The sequence below is a fragment of the Schistocerca serialis genome, chromosome 6, assembly GCF_023864345.2.
Source record: "Schistocerca serialis cubense isolate TAMUIC-IGC-003099 chromosome 6, iqSchSeri2.2, whole genome shotgun sequence".
Taxonomy (NCBI): domain Eukaryota; kingdom Metazoa; phylum Arthropoda; class Insecta; order Orthoptera; family Acrididae; genus Schistocerca; species Schistocerca serialis.
Genome location: NC_064643.1, coordinates 357,916,378 through 357,930,184, shown reverse-complemented (window position 1 = coordinate 357,930,184; position 13,807 = coordinate 357,916,378). Strand labels below are relative to the sequence as shown.

The 13,807-nt window shown below is 43.5% G+C and overlaps 1 protein-coding gene across 1 annotated transcript in view; it reads left to right on the top strand.

The window, feature by feature from the left end:
• LOC126483610 (dnaJ homolog subfamily C member 13) overlaps nt 1-13,807 on the top strand; it is a 380,828-nt gene that overhangs the window by 110,357 nt on the left and 256,664 nt on the right. The window lies entirely within an intron of this gene.

The window sequence follows — 13,807 nt, the reverse complement described above, 5'->3', positions numbered from 1 at the left end:
ACTCATGGGGACAGTTTTTAAGATAATTAAAATATGTGCAGTGTTGTTGAGAAAAGTTATGCTGCATGCACTGAAAAAAATGGTAAACTTGGAGGATAGATGTCTGCTGAATATGATGGGTGGAGTAAGACTTCCTGTTGAAGCTTTACTTACTTAGCGACATCTGGTTTGGCGTTGTCATGAAGCAGAAGGACTTTGTCATGTCTCTGAGCATAATGTGCACATTTGTCTTTACTCAATTTGAATCTCACATTTAATCATGCTTCATAGTATTCAACATTCACAGTTTGATCTAGTTGCAGCGGTGACAAAGATCCTTTCATCATTGATTTTAAAATTGGTGTCATTGAATTGTCAAAATCAATCGTTGCATGTTGTTTTCCACAGAGCATGTTCTCCATACACTTCTGGTAGCAAATGATGAATTCCTGCAGCGGATTTCTTGCGATGAAAGCAGAAGAGCAACACTTTCTGTGAATGTTATGTAGGTACAATGTCTAACATGCTCAAGTCACTAAATAGATATGTTCTTGACATGTGGAATAATTGGGTCTACTGCCACATGTTTGTGTCGCTCTGGCACAATATTTTGGCCACATAACTCGTTGCCCTCTTCAGGTGCTACCTGAGACTGCTTCATTGGAGGATCTTGTCCAGTATTTATGCCCAGAGGAAGCTGGGTGCTCTCTCTGCCATCCCGTCCGCACCCGCCTGGCGCTGCCTGTAATGTGTTGCCTCTTCCCCAGTGCTCCCTCGGACATCTGTGCCTGACTTGGTCGCCATCTATGGCAGCTGTCTGAGGCCCGTCCTGTGTCGGCCATTCCGTTCGCGGTCCGCACCTGCCTGGTGCTGCTCCTGAGGTTTTGGCCCTTCCCTGGTGCTCCCACGGACGTCTGCACCCAGCTCGTCCACCATCTGTGGTCGTTGCAGCTGTCTGGGACTGGACCTGCGTTTGGCGTTCCATTCGTTGTCCGCACCCGCTTGGCGCTGCTCCTGAGGTGTTGGCACTTCCCTGGTGCTCCCACGGACGTCCGCGCCCGCCTCATCCATCATCTGCAGTTGTGGCAGCTGTTTGAGGCCCGTCTTGTGTCAGGCATTCCGTTTGCGGTCTGCACCCTCCTGGTGCTGCTTGTAAGGTGTTGTCTTTTCCCTGGTGCTCCCTCGGACGTCCGCACCCAACTTGGTCTCCATCTGTGGCAGCTCTCTGAGGCCTGTCATTTGTCGGGCGTTCCGTTTGCGGTCCACACCCGCCTGGTGCTGCTCCTCTTCCTGAGGTGTTACTACTTCTTGAGGAGTTTCTTGGTTCCTTCTGTTGGGCCCTGATAAGCTCCAGAGCTGGACTCCACACCAAGTTGAACTGTTAACCGCTGTCTCGGTTTATTAGGTTGTCTGTGACATTGATCTCGATGGCCTCCTATATGACACTGTCCCAAAATCTTGGAGTCTGTGTCACAATTTTGATGTTGTTGTAGTCCATTGAGTGACCGAGCTCCAGACAGTGCTCTGCTATGGCAGATTTGGTTGCCTGTCTGTCTGAGTCTGGTGTGCCTCTGGTGTTCTTTGCACCTGACATCCACCGTCCTGGTTGTCTGGCCAATGTATCATTTTCCACACTGGCACGGGGTGTTGTAAATGCCTGGCTTACATAGCCCCAGGTCATCCTTCACACTCCCTAGCGTTGTCCCAATTATGGAGGGTGGACAGAAGATACTCTTTATATCATATTTTGAGAGAATTCTGCTGATCTTTGCACAGATAGGTCCAGCATATGGCAGGTATGCCACCTTCTTCACATCCCCTGGCTCCTCTTCTGTACCCTGTGGTTGGCTGGTAGCACGAACTACCCTTTGGATGTCTGTGGAGGAGTATCCATTTCTGCTAAACACCAGCTGTAGATGTTCTATCTCTGTGGCCAGACTTTCCATATCAGATAGAGCCCGAGCCCTGTGAACTAATGTTTTCAAGACTCCGTTATTCTGTGCCGGGTGTTGGCAGCTACTGGCTTGAAGGTATAAGTCAGTGTGGGTGGGCTTACGATACACACTGTGGCCCAGTGTGCCATCTGCCTTCCTCTTGACCAGGACATCCAAGAATGCGAGCTGTCCATCCTTCTCTAGCTCCATAGTAAATTTTATACTTGGGTGGTGTGAATTTAGATGTTCCAAAAAGTCATCTAGCTTCTCCCTGCCATGGGGCCTAATGACAAAAGTGTCATCGACATACCTAAGAAAGCACTGGGGTTGGTAAGTGGCTGATGCATGTGCCTCCTCTTCGTGTCTTTCCATAAAGAAGTTGGCTACCACTGGTGATAAAGGGCCACCCATTGCCACTCCTTCTGTTTGCTCACTCCCCTCAAAAGTCAGACATATCCAAAAGCCTAATGTTTCTACTGATAAATGGGTCTCATCTCACTGTCTGCTATGCTGCAATAGTAAGACTAATGCCTCTCTTCATCAACAGTGATAATTAGTTTTAAGTTCCCAATAAGTATACTGTTTGACTTTTGCAGAAAATTGTAACAACTCAAGTAGGAAGCTAAATCAGTGTAGTATAATTAGCAGAAAATAACGGGAACTGTAGGTTGGAATATCAGTAATATAAGGAAAAGGATAGATTGCTACTACCATAAATATGACATGTTGAGTTGCAGACAGGCACACTGTAAAAACTGTTACACATTTAGCTTTTGGCCAAAGCCTTCTTCAGAAAACAAAACATACAAACCAACCCCCCCCCCCCCCCCCCCCCCACCACACCACACACACACAGCTAGCAGCTCAGACCCGAATGCAACTGTCATGATGGATAAAAGCAACAGTCTGAAGAAGGCATGGAAGGGGAAGGGATAGCAATGTACAGGTGAGATGAGAGTAAAGTGCTGTATGGCAGAGTGTGCCGGCACTAGATGAAGGTGTGACAAGACTGCCAGGCACAGCATTGGGAGGCTGTGGGTCAGGGAAGAGTGTAGGGGAGGGGGGAGAGGAAGGGGAGTGCAAAGGGACAGGAGCATGGAAGGGGAAAGATGGACAGGTGTATTGGCAGAGGGCAGCACCCTATGAGAGGATGTGAATGGGACAAAGTGATAGGACAGAGGGGCTGAAAACTGTTGGGTGGAGGGTGTAGAAACTGTAGGTTGAGGCTGGGACAATTTTGGGAGTAGATAATATGTTATGAGAATAGCTCCCATCTGCGCAGTTCAGAAAAGAAGTGGTGGAGGCGAGGATCCAGATGGCCCAGGTTGTGAAGCAGTTGTTGAAAACAAGCATGTTGTGTTCAGTTGCATGTTGTGCCAGTTGGTGGTCTACTTTGCACTTGGCCACTGTTTGATGGTAGTCATTCATCCTGGTGAATAGCTTGCTTAGTTGTCATACCAATATAAAAAGCTGTGCAATGATTGCAGCAGAGCTGGTACGTGACATGGCAGCTTTCACATGTGGCCTGGGCTCTGGTTTAGTAGTAGAAGCCTGTGACAGCACTGAATAGGAAGTGCTGGGTGGGTGGATTGTGCAGGTCTTGCATCTAGGTCTACCACAGGAATATGATGCTTATGGCAAGGGGTTGGGATTGTCATAGGGCTGGACTAGGATGTTGAGGAGGTTGGTTGGACAGAGGTCCCCGCATCCTAATAGTGTGCCACCATCTGCAATCGCATCTGCCTACCTTTCCTCTTCCCTGCTCCTCTCCTTTTCCAATTCCGGTCAGCCCCCTCTTGCTCCACAGTCTCCCAACACTGCACCTGGCAGTCTTTTCATGACTCCATCTCTTCCCTGCGCACTTCGTCAGACAGCATTCTTTTCTGTTTTGATGTTATTTTCTGTCAATTTTGGGGTTATATTCTGACAATTTTGGCGTTTCTTTGCCATTTTGGTGATCGTTTGTGTAGTTTTTGAGTACTGTATGTTTATGTTTTTGTCTTATTTCATTGTTTGTTAGTGTTATTTTGAAAATAAGAATGTACCTATCGAAAACAATTCATTTACATTATTAAAAAATTAACATTTATTTTAAACCCTTAAATCTAATCAGTTGAAGAAAACAGGATGTTGCAGCAATACAAATGAAAATGATTGTATGGGATTGTTGGTTGGAAGATCACATCTCTCATTATTTGGCGACCGGTTCAAGTCTTTCCTTTTAATGCCACTTTGGTGACATGGTACATCTTAGTGATAAAGATGAGGTAAAACCAAATCCGCATTCCCCAAGTGAAGAAAATCTCTGATCCAACAAAGAATTGAACCTAGGACCCCTACGTCTAAACAATCTTGAAAGATTTTCAAAAGAAAACATTGAAGTTACGATATAGTTCTCTTTTAGGACTCTGTGCCACAAATCTGTTACTACTTCACTATAATATGAAAACAGCTGCCTGGAGTCTAAATTTGAACCTGGAAGACAAACTGCGTTCAGTGCAACACCAAACATTTGACAGTGTCCATGCATCCTGCCTGTATAAAAAAAAGTTGCTTTTCCATTAAGTTATGAAAGTTTGTATCACTTAAGAATATGTGAGTGAGAACTGTTGTTCTAGGTACACACAATAGACCAGCACCATGTCAGCATTAATAGTACATTATTAACCCATCATCAAAACAAGTACCTACAGCTGTGAATACAGACTTAATGCAAGTTCTGTGGCCTCAGGAGTTGTCAGCCTAATTTGAAGATGCAACCAGCTGCTTTTTATTGTTTCCTTCACCTCCACCTGAAGTATTTGTACCTTCATATTTATCATAAGTTTACTCAATCACCAGATATTCATTTTCCCTTAATAATGAAACAGTCTTCACTTTTAACATAAAATACAGGTAATGTTTAACCAAGTAGTGTCAATTTCCAGATATTTTTGCACAGTAAATTATGCAAAAAATGACATGGTTTGGAGGAATCATCTTTAGTGCGGTTCATCTCTTAAACTGCAAGACGATAATGCTTGCTGTCATTGTTGTTGTCTTCAGTCTGAAGACTGGCTTGATGCAGCTCGCCATGCTACTATATCCTGTGCAAGTATCTTTATCTCCAAATAACTACTGCAACTTACATCCTTCTGAGTCTGCTTACTGTATTCATTTCTTGGTCTCCATCTACAACTTTTACCCTTCCTCCCCCATCCCACACCCCCTCTCTCCTCCCTCCACATATACAGACGTACACTTCCCTCCAATACTAAATTGATGATCTCTTGGTGTCTTGGAATGAGTCCTATCAAACAATCACTTCTTCCAGTCCGGTTGTGATGCTGGATTCATTAAGCTGTGTGGAGCTTATGGAATTAACATGGAAGGAGTGAGAGAAGAGAAGGGTGAGAGCTGGGAGAGGGAGGATACCAGGGGAAGAGGATAGGAATACAGTACCAGGAAAAACTAAAAACGCTGTCAGAGGTAGTTGAGTGTTCCTCCACATTCAAGAAAGAGGGGCTAAGATGGAGGAGGAGGAGGAGGAGGAGGAGGAGGAGGAGGAGGAGGAAGAAGAGATGTCACTGAGGAAAATGATGTCAGTGAGGGTTCATGGATGTAACTAAACGAGAGTTGATGGATTAATGTGAAGTAGGGGGAGGTGAGAGGGTGATGATTGAAACAGATATAGGGCAGGGATTGGTGGAGATAGAGGACACTAGGACCACAGAACTGAAAGGCATGGTAGAAGCAGAAGAGCAGAGGAACAGTTCCTGTCTCTGTAATTAGAGAAGCTGGTGTCGATGGGGAGATTCAGATTTCTTGTACCATAAAGCAGATGATTTAAGTCAGTGAGTGTTTTGCTTTTAGATGACCAAACTTGCCATCGGTATGATAGGGCTGTAATAGGGTGCTCTGATAAAATGTGAAAAGTAGGATTTGCATATAGGTATTCCTTGGGGATGTGGGTGACATTCTAGTATTGGAAGCAGGATTAATGTAAGGCTGAACCAAAGTATTTCATGATTTTGTATGTAGTGGAACACCAGTTAGGGTGGGAGCGGGCTAAGTTATGACATTCACTATTCCAGTGCAAAAAGAAAGCTAGCCAAAGCTCATGCCAACTCCGTAATAATTGCAACTTAAAACTACATCAAAACTCATGAAAAAGATCCATTGGTCTTAACACACCAACTGTGAGAAAGAGATTCTCTCTCTCTCTCTCTCTCTCTCTCTCTCTCTCTCTCTCTCTCTGTGTGTGTGTGTGTGTGTGTGTGTGTGTGGGGGGGGGGGGGGGAGGGGGGGGTTACATATTGTCTCCCAGTAATGGTAAATGAAGGGTAACAAGCCAGTTATCGAGCTATGAGATGAGTGAAATTTGTGATATCCATAGGTCAGAAATACACCCTGGTGAAGTGCCTGCCAGAAAATAGCAGCCAATCAATGACCAGCATCTGGGAGTTTTTCTGGAAAGCGAAAGTGTTTTGGTGTGTCCAGTAATGTGGATTTGTCCATCTAAGTTACTGCTATGTTGTTCTGTGGTTATTCTACTCCACTGCATGTATTATCATGTGCTGTACTGTGCTAGAGTTCCCATGAACAGGTAGACAAACTATGAGCTAGTTGACATTTATTGAGCACTGGAATGCAGTGGTCTGGGTGTGAGAAGATTGTATCCTGAACATTTCCCAAACAAAAGACTACCAGCGGTTAACACGTTTAGGGGCTGTGGACCATTGCTTGAGAGAAATGAGCATGTTTGCATCTAACTAGGACGATACAGGATGATGAACAGTAAGGATTCTGGAATATGATGCAGTATTCCTGCATTTTGAAACGGCACTAGGGCATCGGCGCATAAACTCGATGTCACTCATTTGCTTGTCTGAAATGTTGCAAAGGGAAATGATTTACATCCTTGCTGTGCATAAAAGGTCAAAACATTGAAAGTAGAAAATTATCAAAGGTAAGCAAATTGTCACGCCTGGATGTTCAGGCAGTAAAAGCTTCTCAACAGTATGTATTTTCCGTACTTCACGTTGTTTACGGACGAGGCTGTTCTTGCTAGGGAAGCAGTATTTAACTTCTACAACCATCACCAGCGGATGCATGAAAATAGCCATAATATTCAAGAACATGGTCACCAGGAAAGATTTTCAGTGAATGTCTGGACAGGAATTGTTGGTGCCAACATCCTACCTCTGCCAGATTAACTGACAAAATCATTTACAGTTTTTACAATTAGAATGTCCAGATTGTTGGAAGACATTCTCTCCACATTTTCCAACAGATGTTTTTCAAACAGGATGGGGTACCACTGCATTCCACTTCAGCAGTCAGATGGCATTCGAGTAACACGTTTAGAACACAAGTGGGTCGGGTACGATGGTACGTGCGAGTAGCCTCCCAGATTGTAACACCACTAGGCTTTCGAGAATGGGGTTTCACAAAAGACATCATATATTGGGCATCTCAAATAGTTAATTGGAAAGAAATTTTGAGGATGTGACAGTCACTTGCAACATCCCAGGAATTTTCAAAAGGGTGCGCCAATAATTTCCTTGACAGTGTCAACTTTGTAGTGATACTGGACACAGTGGTTTTGAATGTGGGGGAAAAGGTTTTTTGGAAAAAGAATTTAAAATTATATATTGTTTCTTTTTTACCCTAGCCTTAGTTCACATTTACTGAACCACTGTACTTGTCAGAATAAAAGTTATTTCGTCCTCATATCATCATCATCATCATTATAGTTTTCTGACTCCAGTTTCCTAGGTGTCGTGAACAAGTGCTTGTCATCTCGTTCTGTCTTCATAGATCTTCTATTCCAGGATGGCTTCTCCTCCACATCTGCTCCTTTCTCCTCCTCATCTGCTCTTCCAGTCTTTATCCAGCATTTTCTTGGTCTTCCCCGTGGTCTTCTTCCTACAAGGCTCAGGTTGAAATACCTTTTGGCAGGTCTTTGGCTGTTCATTCTCATTATGTGCCCACACCTTTGAAGCCTGTGTTTCTTTATGACACTCATAACAGGAACCTCAATATCAGCTACTTTTCTGTTCACCTCATTCCTGTTTTTGTCCTTTCTAGCTGTTTGATTCATAGTTCTAATGAATCTCTCCTCTGTTTCCTGAATTCTGCTGAAGTCTTTGTTTAGTAGGGTACATATTTCTAAACCGTGTGTTAGGATTGGTATAAAATAGGTGTGGTACCAGTGGCTTTTGCTTTTTGTGGCATTTTATCATCCCAGAGAAGATTTCTCTCTGTGTGAGCAAAAATTGAAACAGTTGACCAGGGCCAGTTCGAGGTCATTTTTCCGAACAAACCCTTTTTTCTGCCTTTTCCCTCATACAGTTTGATCCGTTTCAATATTCACTACTAATTGTGATGCACATTACATACAAATCTTGCACTCGGGCACCAGTAATGTTTTCCTCAGCTTGGCGCCCCGAGCAGTCGGTACTAATTGTGATACGTTCAGTACAGAAATACTGCAGTGTGAGGGGCTGGCCAGTACTTACCTCAGCTCAGTACAGCCGATAGATACACATAAAACAGAACTGAAAATTTACATTCCTAGCTTTCGGAACTTTGTTCCTTCATCAGGGAGGAGAGAGGGGAAAAAAGGGAAGAAGGGAAAATGGATCCAGTTACTCACAACCCGGGTTATGAAGCAACAGGGAAAGGTAAACAGGGAGGGTAGCAAGGATGGAGGCATGGTTGTCAGAGGGAAGCCAAAGATATTCTACTGTAAGTACTGTGCCAGCTTCAAACCAAAGAGGATGCATACAGAAGTAAAGAGGTATATAGTATAAAGATAAAAACAACTATGTAGGATGAAAAGATGACACCTCAACCTACAAAGCTGTTACCCAGGATCCCATTCTCTCCATCCAGACTGAGCTGCAAAAAATCCTAAAAATCCAAGGTCCCTCACAAGGCCTCACAACGGCTTCCATAGACTTACTCACTCCACCTGAGCCACGTACCCCTACCTTCCACCTATTACCCAAAATCCACAAAGAGAACCATCCTGGCCGTCCAATTGTAGCAGGCTTCAAATCCCCAACCGAACGTATCTCAGCTCTGGTAGACCAGCACCTACAACCTATCACCCGCAGACTCCCATCCTACATCAAAGACACAAACCACTTCCTAGAACGCCTCAAATCCATTCCCACTCCTCTCCCACCTGAAACCTTTCTTGTCACCATAGATGCTACATCCCTTTACACAAACATCCCACATACCCATGGTCTCTCTGCCCTTGAGCACTATCTCTCCCAACGCCCACCCGAAGATCTTCCAAAAACCTCGTTCCTTATCACACTTACCAACTTCATCCTCACCCATAATTACTTCACTTTTGAAGGCCAGACCTACAAACAAATCAGGGGAACGGCCATGGGAACCAGGATGGCTCCCTCCTATGCCAACCTCTTCATGGGCTGCATGGAGGAGGCTTTCCTGAAGACCCAACAGCTGCTTCCCCTGGCCTGGTATAGGTTTATAGATGACATCTTTGTGGTCTGGACTCATGGTGAAGAAACACTCCTTAATTTCCTCCATAACCTCAACTCCTTTTCGAATCTGAATTTCACCTGGTCCTTCTCCAAAACCCAAGCCACCTTCCTGGATGTTGACCTTCATCTTGTTGAAGCTCACATCCACACCTCTGTCCATATCAAACCCACAAACAAACAACAGTACCTTCACTTTGATAGCTGCCATCCTTTCCACATCAAACGCTCCCTTCCCTACAGCCTAGGTATACGTGGCAAACGTATCTGCTCCAGTGACGAATCCCTCAACAACTACACCAATAACCTGACCAGTGCTTTCCTCTCCCGCAACTATCCTGCAGACCTTGTCCACAAACAGATTTCCCGAGCAATACATTCCTCCCCGTCCAACAACAATGTTCCTACCCCCAGACCACACAGAAGCATCCCCCTTGTCACCCAATATTATCCTGGCCTCAAACACATCAACAAATTACTCCGCCAGGGATATGACTTTCTCAAGTCAACCCCTGAAATGAGATCATCCCTTGACAAAATTCTCCCCACACCACCCAGAGTTGCCTTTCGTCGCCCCCCTAACCTCCGTAACATCCTTGTTAAACCCTACAATATTCCCAGACTACCTTCTCTACCCAGCGGTTCCTACCCCTGTAACCGACCCCGCTGCAAAACCTGCCCCATGCATCCCCCCACAACCACCTACTCCAGCCCCGCTACTGGTAAAACATACACAATTCAAGGCAGGGCTACGTGTGAAACTACACATGTCATTTATCAACTGACATGCCTGCACTGCACAGCCTTTTACATCGGCATGACAGCAACCAAACTGGCTGAGCGCATGAACGGACACAGACGAACTGTTCGCCTAGGAGATGCCCAATACCCAGTAGCAAAGCATGCCCTCCAGCATAATTCTAGGGACCTAGGAACCTGCTACACCGTATGTGCCATTTGGCTTCTCCCACCCAACACCAGTCCCTCTGAACTGCGGAGATGGGAACTTGCACTCCAACACATCCTTTCATCCCGCCATCCCCCTGGACTGAACCTACGTTAAACCACCTCACTCCCATTCACTCTTCAGTCTTCTCCTCTTTCCCTTTCCTCTGTAGCCATTCACGCATCTTTTCATCCTACATAGTTGTGTTTATCTTTATACTATATACCTCTTTACTTCTGTATGCATCCTCTTTGGTTTGAAGCTGGCACAGTACTTACAGTAGAATATCTTTGGCTTCCCTCTGACAACCATGCCTCCATCCTTGCTACCCTCCCTGTTTACCTTTCCCTGTTGCTTCATAACCTGGGTTGTGAGTAACTGAATCCATTTTCCCTTCTTCCCTTTTTTCCCCTCTCTCCTCCCTGATGAAGGAACAAAGTTCCGAAAGCTAGGAATGTAAATTTTCAGTTCTGTTTTATGTGTATCTATCGGCTGTACTGAGCTAAGTACTGGCCAGCCCCTCTATCTCTTTGTTAGTATTTGTTTCACAACTTATATGAGATTTTCCATTAATCATTTAAATACTGCAGTGTGGCACTTGTGCCTTACAGTCCAGCTTGTGACCTTAGGATTTTATTATTAACAACATTGCACCTTACAGCAACACTTGTAAACCCTCTCACTGCTGTGCTGTTTCTGCAGTAAAACTGACCACCTTACCAAATTAATGGCACCATGCTATTTTTACCACAGTTGATTTTAGTCCATCTTCTCAAATGAAATCATTATCTTAAACTAATTTAATATGTAACTGTGCTCTTTAGCATAGTGGGTATTAGCTAGGGCAATTTAGTTCAAATGCAAACTCTCTCATTTTCTCATCACTGTCTGGCTGTTGTTTATGGCCGTAGCTCCACAGTAGTGGATTTCGATCCTATGGTTGTTTCACAAATTGTATTCAATGTTTCCTACAGTACTGTTACATAATTATTAGAATGTTTTTCTCCATCCTGTACTTAGTGTGAGGTTTGTGTAGGAAGTTTCGTGTAGAAACAATGCTTGTCATTAATATGGGTTAACGTCGCTGTGAGTTTAGGAGCAGCAGTCCTTATTCAAAACAGATACTCAGTTTGGTGTTGATAAGTAGTCACAAATTATTGCACATCACAAGTATTGTTTCACCTTTATAGATTTGAGAACAGATCAGTGAAAATATTTAGGTACTCAGGAAATTTGGAGTCAATTCTGACTTCACAGGTGTGACTTACACTGTCATGCGGAATCCCAAAAGCTAAATGTAAGACTGAATGTATGAGAAACTTCGTTGTTTGATTATTTACAGAAATGGTGAAAGAAAAACATTTTTTGGTACACATAATTTTATTGCTTTGTATATCTTTGCATGCTTTTGAACCAGTTCGTGAGACATTTTGACCACTTTGATGTAAGGTACCTCAAAAATATGACTTTGGAAGAATTGAACAGCTGCTTCAGGTATAGGAGATTGCTGATCACAAATTTATTGTTTGAAAGAAGAGAATCACAAAGAACTCGTTAGGCAATGGGTGAATATGAGAAATAGGAGATTATTTTGATATTTTTCTTCTTTGATGTTGTTCTTCTTTTCTTACAGTGAGCATTACCATCATGAATGATGCGATATTTTTTTGGTTTCTCCAGTGACTTGTGGCAAAGAAAGTATTACATACCTTCCAAAATTGACTGTTCTTTGATACTGTGAAATAGTTTTCATGGCGTATCCAATGCAACCAAACATACAAATGGTAATTTTATTTGCGAAATGAAGCTGTTGGCTCCTGCAGAAGTGATGTGACCTTCTTTATCAGATTAGTTTATAAAAGTCAGTGTCTTGGTTATGTCAGTGCTATGTACCTATGTGTCACTGCTATAATTTTTACATCTGTTGCTGACTGCAAAACTGGAAATGGTTATAAATAAAAAAAGTAGCATGTGGTTAAGACAATGACTTTTATACTCTAATCTTAACATTTTATTGGAAGTGTAGTTTTTGGTTTGTATTGAGAAAGACTTAATTTGACTTTGGCCTGTATGGGGGCATAGGGTATCTAGCAGAACTCGCCATCCTCTGTCTTTAGACATTTTCCTAAAATCTGTCCAGGTCTTGCCAACTCTCCTCTCCTCACCTCCCTGCCAACCATCATCATCCATGTGCCTCTAGTCCTGCCTCTCTTCCTTGCTCCCTGGGGATTCTGTTCTTGTGCATTCTTTTTAATTGCTCTGCCTGACTCTGTCAGTGTGTGCCCCAACCATCTCCACTTTCTCTCAGCTTCCTGCTCTTCTGTGTAGGTATCTGGAGCTCTTCATTACTTACTTTTTTCTGGCCACCAGATATTCATGATGCACCAGGGACAAAAACAAAGATGATGTAACTTACCAAACGAAAGCGCTGGCATGTTGATAGACACACAAACAAACACGAAAGTGCTGGAATGTTGATAGACACACAAACAAACACAAACATACACACAAAATTCAAGCTTTCGCAACCAACGGTTGCTTCTTCAGGAAAGAGGGTAGGAGAGGGAAAGACGAAAGGAAGCAAAAACTTCATTTTTTTTCAGTTAGTCTCTTGTTAGTACCCTGTTCCCTCTTTCACAATCACTTAACTTTGCAGACATATTTAATAAAATATCTGTTTCACCCTTTCTGAATTTCTCGTTGCATCATTAACTTATTGTTACCTAAACAAAATGCCAACATAATGCAAAAGATGCTAAAGTGCTTTTGCCAGCCACTGCGCGATACTATGCTCGCAACACCGCTGTGGTGTCGTGGGCCACTGAGTGATACCATGCACATGACACCACTTTGGTGTCACTGGCCGTTGACTGCTATTTCGTGCACAACACCAATGTGGTGTAACCGGACGGCATAGTGTTAATTGATTTAATCAGTTGTTCAGTTTTTATAGGGTCTTGTGAAGCTTTGAGCCACTCACAAACTTGAGAAATGGTAGGTCTCTTCCTCGTTACTGATGGTATAGTTTCAAAATCTGCATTTTGCCTCCATCTGTTCCACTCCTCCGTAAGTGCCATAAATGGTATGTTGATACATACGTCTAATAGTTGAAGTAAGCTAGTTTGCCGTCCTGGAATGAGAGCTAACTGAGTTTTCAGTTCATGCGGTCTATTTTTAACATGTTCTGTTCTGTGCGACTGAAACTGTTTGCATACTAACAGGGCAGGTTCTTGAGTAAGGCTAGACCAAATACTTTCTATCCACAATCTCATTCATCTTCCGCCAATCCAGCCTTTATGGTGAACATAGACAAATACTCCTTTCAGCAATTGCTCCTGAGAAAGCATCTTCTTTTTCAAAATCAAAAGTATTGCCAATTTTGTCCCAATTTTGGCAATTTTGGAACCGATAGTTCTGTTAGAAGACACATCAAAGGTTAGTGGAGTCTT